Source organism: Pecten maximus, chromosome 1 (genome assembly GCF_902652985.1).
Source record: "Pecten maximus chromosome 1, xPecMax1.1, whole genome shotgun sequence".
Lineage (NCBI taxonomy): Eukaryota > Metazoa > Mollusca > Bivalvia > Pectinida > Pectinidae > Pecten > Pecten maximus.
In genome coordinates this window covers 3,349,103-3,361,300 of record NC_047015.1, presented here as the reverse complement: position 1 = coordinate 3,361,300, position 12,198 = coordinate 3,349,103, and positions in this window count along the sequence as shown.

Below are 12,198 nucleotides of genomic sequence, written 5' to 3'. Positions count from 1 at the left end.
AATATACCCCACAGGGACAGCTCACAACATCAGCCACTCACCTCGACCTTAACTTACAATATACCCCACAGGGACAGCTCACAACATCAGCCACTCACCTCGACCTTAACTTACAATATACCCCACAGGGACAGTTCACAACATCAGCCTCTAACCTCGTCCTTTACTTACAATATAACCCACAGGGACAGTTCACAACATCAGCCACTCACCTTGACCTTCACTTAAAACATAACCCACAGGGACAGCTGACGACATCAGCCATTCACCTCGAACTTTACTTACAACATAACCCACAGGGACAGCTCACAACATCAGCCACTCACCTTGACCTTCACTTACAACATAACCCACAAGGACAGCTCACGGCATCAGCCACTCACATCGACCTTCACTTACAACATAACCCACAGGGACAGCTTACGATATCAGCCACTCACCTTGACCTTTACTTACAACATACCCCATAGGGAAACTACAGACTCGTCAGCATCAGCCACTCACCTTGACCTTTACTTACAAGATACCCCACAGGGACAGCTCACGATATCAGCCACTCACATCGACCTTTAAATAAAATATACCCCGCAGGGACAGCTCACAACATCAGCCACTCACCTCGAACTTTACTTACAACATACCCCACACGGACAGCTCACGACATCAAACAATCACCTCGACCTTTACCTACAACATAACCCACAGGGACAGCTCACAACATCAGCCGCTCACCTTGACCTTTACTTACAACATAACCCACAGGGACAGCTCACAACATCAGCCACTCACCTCGAACTTTACTTACAACATACCCCACACGGACAGTTCACAACATCCACCACTCACCTCGACCTTTACTTACAACATACCCCACGGGAACAGCTCACAACATCGGCCTCTCACCTTGACCTTTACTTACAACATACCCCACGGGAACAGCTCACAACATCAGCCGCTCACCTCGACGTTTACTTACAAGAAACCCACAGGGACAGCTCACAACATCAACCACTCACCTCGACCTTTACTTACAACATACCCCACAGGGACAGCTCACGACATCAGCCTCTAAACTCGACCTTTACTTACAATATACCCCACAGGGACATTTTACAACATCATCCGCTCACCTCGACCTTTACTTACAACATCAGCCACTCACCTCGACCTTTGCTTACAAGATACCCCACTGGGACAGCTCTCAACATCAGCCGCTCACCTCGACCTTTACTTACAACATACCACATGGGCAGCTCACGACATCGGCCGCTCACCTCGATCTCCCTTTACAACATACCCCGCAGGGACAGCTCACAAACGTACATATATAAAGAGTCATTACCGGTTTGGCTAATAACATTATGTAGCAGCATAGTCACTATATTTGAATTTCAACAAATTTTGTTTCTACAGGAAATTTGTAAATTTCGAGTTTGAATGTTTGAAAAACTATAATTATCTATAGTGTTAATCCGACAGTGAGTTTACGGGCCGATCATTCATAAAGTAGTTTGTTTTTCACAATTAAGATAAACATTACAGTTCTGTGGGATTCAAGTCGGTGGTATGCTGTGAAATTAGAATACAGTTAACATACACACTGAATGGTTTTGTTAATCAGTAGGTAAAACGAGGGATTCGATTATCTTTTGAAAACTGCATACGATAATCATGATAAAAAAGAATAATTATATACAATATTGATGATAAAAAAGAATAATTATATACAATATTGATGATAAAAAAAGAATAATTATATACAATATTGATGATAAAAAAAAGAATAATTATATACAATATTGATGATAAAAAAAAGAATAATTATATACAATACTGATGATAAAAAAAGAATGATTATATACAATCTGCATGATGAAAAAGTAAACTTATAAAACAGTCAGTAATCTGTATAATATGAAGAGTAAATTTATCAACAGTCTGAAAAAGTAAACTGTTAAACAGGCTGTATGATAAAATATGAAAATTTATACAACTTGTATGATAAACATTTAAAACGTTACAGAGTATGTGTGATAATAAAGTAAAATTATATACAGTATGTACGATAAAACAGTAGAAGATTATACAGCATGTATGATAAAAAGAAAAATGGTTTATACAGTATGTATGATAAAAAGTAGAAGTTTTTACCGTATGTATGTTATAATTAAGTAGAAATGTATACAGCATGGATGATAAAAAAGTAAAAGTTTATACAGCATGTATGATAAAAAAAAAATGTAAAATGCAAACTGGGGTTGGGCCATTCATGATAGGAGTATCCTTACTTCATGTGTATGAAAGAAGACAACACTATGCAATCAGTAGAAGATATGATACAAAGCATACGTAATATCTACCCTCCAAATCCTAAGGTACAGGGGGCAAAGGGCGGGCGTGTTGTCATAAAATGAAGTCGTAACTACTTATTGGAAATTTGGAAATATATTAGTAGTTCTAAAACCCAAACAGTAAATAAAATCATGTTGTGTACATGACGCCTGTATTTGTGATGCGTGTTAATGATGTCCTACCTATCCCCAATCACGGCATGAAATTAACAATTTATTGTTAAATACATCAACAAAGTCATATTTATTTTAATTAACACCAGTTTTCGTTTATAGCAATCGGCCTCCCAACTCCTATCATTTCGCCTTAAGAAGATGATTTTAACAAACACCATACCACTTTTATAAGTAGTTTACCAACTACTCTATACCACCAAGTTACTTGTTAATACAACGTGTTACTCATAAATATAATTGTTTATTGTCAGTTGCTACTAGCAGCCTACCAACTGTTAAAAAATGTTGATGTTTTCGCAATCACTTTAACACGCGATGAGTCTTGCGGAGTCCATGGATCTAAAAGCTCATCATTTGGGATTTAAAAGAAATTTCAAGATCAGCGTTCGAAAAAACATATATATTAGTGAATATGTCTAAAGATGAAGGTTCGCGAAACAGCGTACTCGCGAAATCTAATAAAGGAGTAATTGATACCTGGAAATATAAAGGTAGCCTTTCCGATTTAGTGATGATAGTAATGTCCCATATGAATAGAGTTATATCTTAAGCTTTTTCATATTTAAAACTTAGTGTAACTACCGTGTTATGAATTTAAATGATTTGTTCTTTTCATAGGCATAAACTATTAAATACAAAATATATTTACCTATAAATAGCTCACTGGAATAAACATACCTTGGACCGTCCATATTAACAACAAGATCTCAAACAGCATAGACCGCAGCGCACACCTATCCATGGCTATGATCAATATCTTATAAAGGATCGAGTATTTATTCCTTTCCACTAAGGAGGATTTGTTGGTTGGTTGGTTGGCTGAATGGTTGGCTGGTTTTGTTGTTTGTTTGCTGTGCAGTCCTTTTCGATCTGACGCCGCTTACGGCTATTTAAATTTCGCAGTACATATATAGAACAAATAACGAAACTGAAATCACTCCGATAAATACATCATAACCGTTTGCATCAATTGCTTTTCAAATAATGTTGTTATCTCAGTCGGCCTACTGAGAAAGGAAGGAACATTATTTGTAAAGCGTCCGAGGATTTAAGATACAAACGCTTATGATTTACATATCGGTGTGATTCCAGTTTCACTATTTTTCTATATACTAATACTAACAAACCACAAACACACATACACACACACAACATTTCCCCTATTATATTAACTTTTGAGAACAGAATAATACAATTTTAAGATGGATCATTCATAGAGTGTAATGTTATGGTATATCCTTAAAAACAAAATATGCAGATTTGGAATAGGTCCCTTCCTTAACCCTCCCTGAAGCTTTATCGATGAGAGTTATGTTCAGCACAAATGACATGATATTCAAGGAACTGCAAAGTTTAAGCGTCTGATGCATTTACATTTTTTTTTTAAGTAAAATATTTAATATAGTTGTGTATGGATGGTATCATATGTTTTTTTCCAACTAGAGATGGTGGTTTCCCATCGCCAGAGTGGCAATTTTATTTCACTAAAGAGCTCCCACCTGATTGTCAGTTCTCTCTTACTCGTGATCATGAGTTCCCATCAGTGTCAGTTTCTCCCACAAGGGATGGTGAGTTCCCGCATGAGTGTCGGTTCTTTCCCACGTAAGATGATGAGTTTCGTGCTGATTGTCAATTCTCTCCAACTAAATTTGACGAGTGCCTACCTGTGTTTCAGTTCACCTCCACTTGAAATCAACAGATAACGCCTGAGTTATATCCGAATATAGAGGACGGGTTTCCATTTGAGTATCAGTTCTCTCCGACTAGCGATCATGAGTTTCAGCCTGCGGAGTATCTATTCCATTTAACTAAAGATGATGGGTTCCCACCTGAGTGTCAGTTCCCTCTCACTAGTGATCATGAGTTTCCACAGCCAGAGTGTCCGTTTCTCCCTCAAGGAATTATGTGTTCCGATTATCTATTCTCTCCACTAGAAATTATGAATTCCCGCCCGATTCTAGCGATGATGAGTGCACGCCTGGGTGAAATTTCTCTCCCACTAAATGTGACGAGTTTCCATCTGAGTGTCAATTCTCTCCAACTAGAGATGATGAACTCACGCCTGAGTGTCAATTATCTCCCTCTGGAGATGATGAATTCCCACCTCAGTTCTAGTTCTCTTCCACTAGAGATGATGAACTCACGCCTGAGTGTCAATTCTCTCCCTCTGAAGATAATGAGTTCCCACCGGAGTGTCAATTCTCTCCCTCTGAAGATGATGAATTCCCACCTCAGTTCTAGTTCTCTTCCACTAGAGATGATGAACTCACGCCTGAGTGTCAAGTATCTCCCTCTGAAGATAATGAATTCCCATCTCAGTTCTAGTTCTCTTCCACTAGAGATGATGAACTCACGCCTGAGTGTCAATTATCTTCCTCTGGAGATGATTTCCCACCTCAGTTCTCTTCCACTAGAGATGATGATTCCCCTGATTATCAATTCTCTCCACTAGAGATGATGAAGTCACGCCTAAGTATCAATTCTCTCCCAATAGAGATGGTGAGTTCCATCCTGAGTATCAGTTCTGTCCCGATACTGTTGTTGAGGTACAGTGGATGACTGTTCACTAGATATTCTCTCGTACAAGTCGCTGTGGTCGCCCTTAAGCCGAATTTGTATTGTTTTGGCTAATACATTTGTCTTCATGCATTAAGGTGTTGTGTTTGGGGTTTGCTTGGCTGTGTGTACAATATAAAATCTCTAACACGTGGTGCCTCCAACTTATATTTTATTCTTCTTCAACTAAACATCAAAACAACTTCCGGTGATGGACGGACACAAATTACGGAACGATTAACATACTAACATAAAAAGATGATATTGATTAATTCCGGATACACACTTGATGGTTGGTAATATATATATATACCATATATATAACATTCCCCCGCAAAACAAAAATTGGTCCCCAATTTTGAAATAGTTACCATCAAGTGAGTACTCTAACTTTACAAGAGTATTCAATTTGAAAAAAATATGAATATGTGCATGTTTTGTTTTATAAAAAGAGAACAGGACATATCACAGTACACAGAGGACCTTTCAATATATAATTACATTATATGGTTGTGTCAAAGTTTATGAATGTGAATACTCAAAATATAATTTGGTAAAAATGAGAAATTACTGCAGACCAAAGTTACACACAAACCTCTTAGAATCACTTGAGTTGGCGCCAAACTACAAGTACACAATCACACTCTGATACATTGTCTGAACAATTTGTCAATTCTGTCACTTTATATCTTATTATAACATGTTCTGGTAAAAATGAAAATAACAGTTTGATATAGTCAAAGAACTTTTAACCATGCTTATACAAGTCTCAGCTATTAGTTCCAATGTAGTTTTAAGGATGGAGTAATTAAATTGGATTTAAATATAAAGTTTTATAAGTAGCATTTATTTAGTTAACATTTTATCAAGCTCAAGATTCAACAATACAAATTAAAATACATACATAAATGTCAGTCATCAATTTATAGTTTGTTCTGGCAATACTCAACTAACTGTTTACTATTACAGTATCATCATGTTGCGTCCTAAGACCATGTGATTTAAAGTTATAGAGAAATTGACCATAATAAAACTTTCAATAATCACACAAAATATACATTAACCTGTCAGCTTTATATCTATCGCTATCAGCCTTACCGTAGCTATACATGTATACGCGCTGAAAAATATCTCGGCGTGGCCTTATGGTTCATAAATAATCACAATATCATACATATATCAATTACCACCAAATACTACCAGCATTAAATCACCAAAGTTCCAAAGAACATTACAATGTACAATATAATACTACTCGAAATCCATGTAACAGCATAATACAGTTGATATACTTATTGATTATATGCTCATCCTTTAAAAATGTTAACCAAATATGACATGTGATCCACAGTAATATCAGCAGAGATTTCGCTCTTAATAATTATAGTATATTTCCGATATGATTTACCTGAGAAAAACAATCATTAACATTTGGAAAACAATGATGTTGTGCAATATAATAATGTAGGGACATGAATAGAGGGCAATAATAATGTTTAAACACTGACAAATCAAGAGCTAGATAAAAGGTAAAATATACCATTATGGAATACTAATGTATTAAAAAGCAAATTTACAAGATGTATAATATCTAGTGTTTCAATTGCAATGTTAATGATAATACACCACTTATTTTAAAGACAATCAATATGTATCAGTTAACTAAGATATCACAACATTAAATGTTTAATGCACTAAAAAAAATTTTCAAATAAATCTTGACTGTGTGTCCATAGGCATTGTTCAATACACTGAAACCTGATCTGAAGTGATCATAGCTAAATACTGTTTTCAAAGTCAACATGTTGAACTGGATTTTGATGTTATTATTAATTCAGCAATCAGGAAAGTTACTATAAAACGCTAAAACTTCCTTGACAGTAGGCCTAGGACTCGACATCATCTTCAAAGGAAAGGATCACAGAGGGTACGAGAATAGCGGTCACATGCACACTCCTAGTATGTCACTGGAAAGTTACTTGACGAAACACATATAAACAACGTCGGTTCACCACATCAGAGATGTTGATCTTCATATATAGATACATATTAATGGATGTTGATAAATAAATGAAACTAAATGATACGTTTCATGTGTTCATCGTCACTGTTAGTGTAGATTGCCCGTCCAGATCATGGCGGAACTTCAGGTAGCCTGTGCAGTTGTACTAGTACCAGCACTTCTCCATTCGACGGATTTGTCCAAATATGTTGACGTTCTTACAGACACATGACGATGATTTCTTACAAAACTATATATGGGTGTGTCCTGGAATTTTGTTGATTTCACGAAGACAAAAAAATCAAAAGTTCAAACAATTACATGACGATTGACGACACTTTCAAGTTTCAACAGACGAACCACGTGCTCCATCACCGACACATATTATTTACATTATCTACAATACGAACTCGTCAGCAACAGCTGACGGTTTCTGATGTCAGTCACATCGTCCTCCGGGATTTGGATTCTCCACCATGTTGTGTTTGGGGTTTGCTTGGCTGTGTGTACAATATAAAATCTCTAACACGTGGTGCCTCCAACTTATATTTTATTCTTCTTCAACTAAACATCAAAACAACTTCCGGTGATGGACGGACACAAATTACGGAACAATTAACATACTAACATAAAAAGATGATATTGATTAATTCCGGATACACACTTGATGATTGATAATATATATATATATACCATATATATAACAAAGGGGATTATATGGTTCATTGAGTATGTATTCAGGCTTAATTGAAAGCAATATCCTACTAATTAATGGACTTTCCCAGTTCATTTCATTTATAATTTAGGTTTCATTTGTTTGTACTAATTTACTACACTAGGCAGTAATGGGTACATGTATATCACCAAGGTGTGTAGATAATCTACTGACGTTTTAATAAATCATAAGTCTTGTTGAGGTACAACCTGTCAAAATGTGTATATTCCACTGAACCGTTACATATTGATTAGAAAAGACCTGTCAAGCCTACATCAGAATTCAATCCTTGAATTTTAAATCAATTGTTCTTATTAAAATATGTCCCGATAGTACTGTATTAAAAAGCAGCTTAATAACATCTTACCTTCAAATATATCCAATCGCACCAATGGGCAGGGAAGTGATTTTACAACGGCTATCTACAGTGTGAGATATATCTATCTGTTTTATAAGTTCAATAGGACATCTTAGGTGTAAATAAGACCTAGCATATCCAGTAAAATGTTGCAGACGGATCCTCTCAGACTTGATTTTTTATTCAATTATTTTGTAATAAACGCTTAATGAAATATCAAAACACACCACCAATTCATACCATAAATGTTTCAGCCTTAATAAAAATGTGTGTATAATACGACCATGTAGTATTGATAAAACCAATGAGCGATCCATCATGAGATATGATAAGGTATTTAGTACATATGTAGTTCGTTACCTTTGTCTGGTATAATGACAACACCATGAGTTACAATTGATGCATCTTATCATTCCATCATTTTCACCATATTAACACCAAATATTGTATAAAGTATGTGTATATTTTGTATTTCCGCCACATTTCAGCGTAAATAAATACTTATATGATAATAGGGATTTTCGTATTAATGACTTTAGTGACTAAACATCAACTGTTCTTAATATTTGTGGACAAAATTAGATGTTTGTACGAGCCAGTTCTGCAAAGCTTCAAAACAAGCATGCCAAAAACCATACTCTCTAAAGCTGTCTATTAGGGAAGGATGCTGGAACCAACCAAGGCTAGCCTATATGTTTACATGCATGTGTTCTTCCTAATGCTCCGCAATCACAATGCTGCCTTCATCTTATGGAAATTATTTAAATCCATATATGTTAATAGATCTTGTTGTACAGATACAGTAGTGTGATTAATTGCTGGCATTATTGTTGTTAACATGGAATACTTTAACTGAGTGGTTGATCAACCACTTACATTAAACTGGGGTTTTATTATACATTTGTATGTAGTAATCCCTAAACTCTAAAGTATAAGTAATCATTGTTGCCTGTTGCACTAGAAAAAACAGTAAAACCCAGTTACTACTACATATACAATTAGCACGGGACAAACTCAGTAGCACTTTAGTTACATGATAGGCTTTATCTAAACTTGATAACATATTGCATCAACGACCTATGTCAAATGATATTGGAGCAAATTGTATATAACGATTGCATAATTGTTTAAAATTGAAGCCGTTTTTCTGCACCATTTAAATTTAGAAGTGATGTGGCGTGTAACCGGTATTGCACCAGGTAAACTCTACTGTTTCCTTGGTAACGCTTACGCTATTAGCTCTTCAATTCAAAGTGAAAATCGTCCTGATAGTAGTTAACAATGATTTAAGGGTATTTCCGTTCGAAATACATTACATATCTATTCGGTCAGGTAAGTGTCGCTATCTTAGCAGACAATGTTCAAATTTACAGCAGCACGGTTTTTGGATTTGGAGTAAGGTAGACCTTTGACATCATTTAATATTTACATTCAGTACGCTTGAAAGTATTGGCGAATAGTGTACTCATTTTTCATATCAACATTAGCCTAATCACAGTGTGTTGTAATGTCAGGGACCACCTTGCCGACGGGTAGTACTCTCCGCCGCCGGATTTCATCTTCTTCCCGTATTCTTTCAAATAAATGAGATCCATGTACTATTTTCATGAATCAAATGTTATTATGGTCTTCTTAATATTCAAAACATAATAGTCACACCAAAAATATCACAGAATAAATGTTGAAGATGGAACTATATTTTGTTTGTGATGTTGTTATGACGGTTGCTAAGACCGTGCCAAGAACTGTCTGAAACTTTCTCGCGAAAACGGCTACTCTCTCACCGACGTCAACCCAAGGTGAAACATAAAAACATGATTTTTTAATTATTATTGGGTGCTTTTACAGATACAATAAAAACAAAATAAACATATGGTTAATATAAAGAATGAAGATGTTTACAAACTGACCTATCCCTTAATGCCTTAATTGATCAGATCAGAGAAAGTTACTATACCCAAAAATTTACTGCCATTGGTAAAGGTGTTATATTTTTACAGAAGCTGAATGATGACAGGAATAAATGGGCTAGATTACTTGAATATACATAATTTTCTGTTTTCTCTGCATTATATCAGATTGAAAATTAAATAACAAATTCTGATGATCTCTTATTTCTTTTCTGTCCTATCACTTTCCTTTCTTTCAGACAATGTAGTTACAGCTTAAGGCAAATATGATCCATTTATCAATAGATGTACACTATAATATATAACACAATTACTATACTGTATCAAATATACGTCAAGGGGAAATAAAAACTACAAAGTATATAAGTAATAGTAACTATTATGAATACAGAACAAAAATACCTTAGCTTTTTCTCTAAGAAATCACTAGTATGATCAAGGGTACAGATATTGATGTATCAGTTTAACAAAACAGAATGAGATGTATGGATGAATGTGATGGTGAACATTTGAAGTGATATTGTACATGTCTTCTAACTACATTGTTGGGAAAACATAAATTCTTGGAAAAATAAAAAGTTAGAAAAAGATAATAAAGAATGAAACTTATTTTTCCGAATTCACGAGTTCATAACAACATTGGCTTTCTGGAAATATCTACAATGAATTGCTAATCATGAAATATGTCCAGAAATCAAATTTGTTATGACGTCATGAATGTTAAAAACGTAAATATCATTCCTTAAATAACCACATCACAAAACATCCTGTATGCACATCTGAAAACCATGTCGATACCTCACTATTTTCATAATGCTTTTAAAGATGACGGAATTTAGTGTTGTCGTTTTCGAATTTTTCCAAATTCCTGTGATGACACTGACAAATTTTGTAATTTTTTTTTTTTTTTAAGGTTTCATATCAATTTCATTTTTGAGATACTAAAACAGTTACAAAAATGTCCTCACACAAGAGGGCTCTCACTCGTCATACTTCATTCATTCCGGATATTAATTTTCATTAAATTCCGTAATTATTAGAGACTTCTTAGATTTTGTAATTAAGCGTCAAGAATAGCGCTTATAATATTTTTTTGACAACTGAATTTCTTAAAATAAAATGTGTTACATTTGCTTCTATTCATCTGTCTTCAAAATTGTATTCATATCGACTGTATACTTACATATGGTAAGTGTCTGTATGTATTGTCAATGATGTAATCGTGTATACATGTTTATAAAGTGTCTATATGTATTGTCTATGATGTAAACGTGTATATAAAGTGTCTATATGTTTTGTCTATGATGTAATCGTGTATATAAAGTGTCTATATGTTTTGTCTATGATGTAAACGTGTATATAAAGTGTCTATATGTTTTGTCTATGATGTAAACGTGTATATAAAGTGTCTATATGTATTGTCTATGATGTAATCGTGTATATATAGTGTCTATATGAATTGTCTATGATGTAATCGTGTATATAAAGTGTCTATATGTATTGTCTATGATGTAATCGGGTATACGTGTATATAAAGTGTCTATATGAATTGTCTATGATGTAATCGTGTATATAAAGTGTCTATACGTATTGTCTATGATGTAATCGGGTATACGTGTATATAAAGTGTCTATATGTATTGTCTATGATATAATCGTGTATATAAAGTGTCTATATGTATTGTCTATGATATAACCGTGTATATAAAGTGTCTATATGTATTGTCTATGATATAATCGTGTATATAAAGTGTCTATATGTATTGTCTATGATGTAATCGGGTACATATGTATATAAAGTGTCTATATGTATTGTCTATGATATAATCGTGTATACATGTATATAAAGTGTCTATATGTTTTGTCTATGATGTAAACGTGTATATAAAGTGTCTATATGTATTGTCTATGATGTAATCGTGTATATAAAGTGTCTATATGTATTGTCTATGATGTAATCGTGTATATATGTATATAAAGTGTCTATATGTTTTGTCTATGATGTAAACGTGTATATAAAGTGTCTATATGTATTGTCTATGATGTAATCGTGTATATAAAGTGTCTATATGTATTGTCTATGATGTAATCGTGTATACATGTATATAAAGTGTCTATATGTTTTGTCTA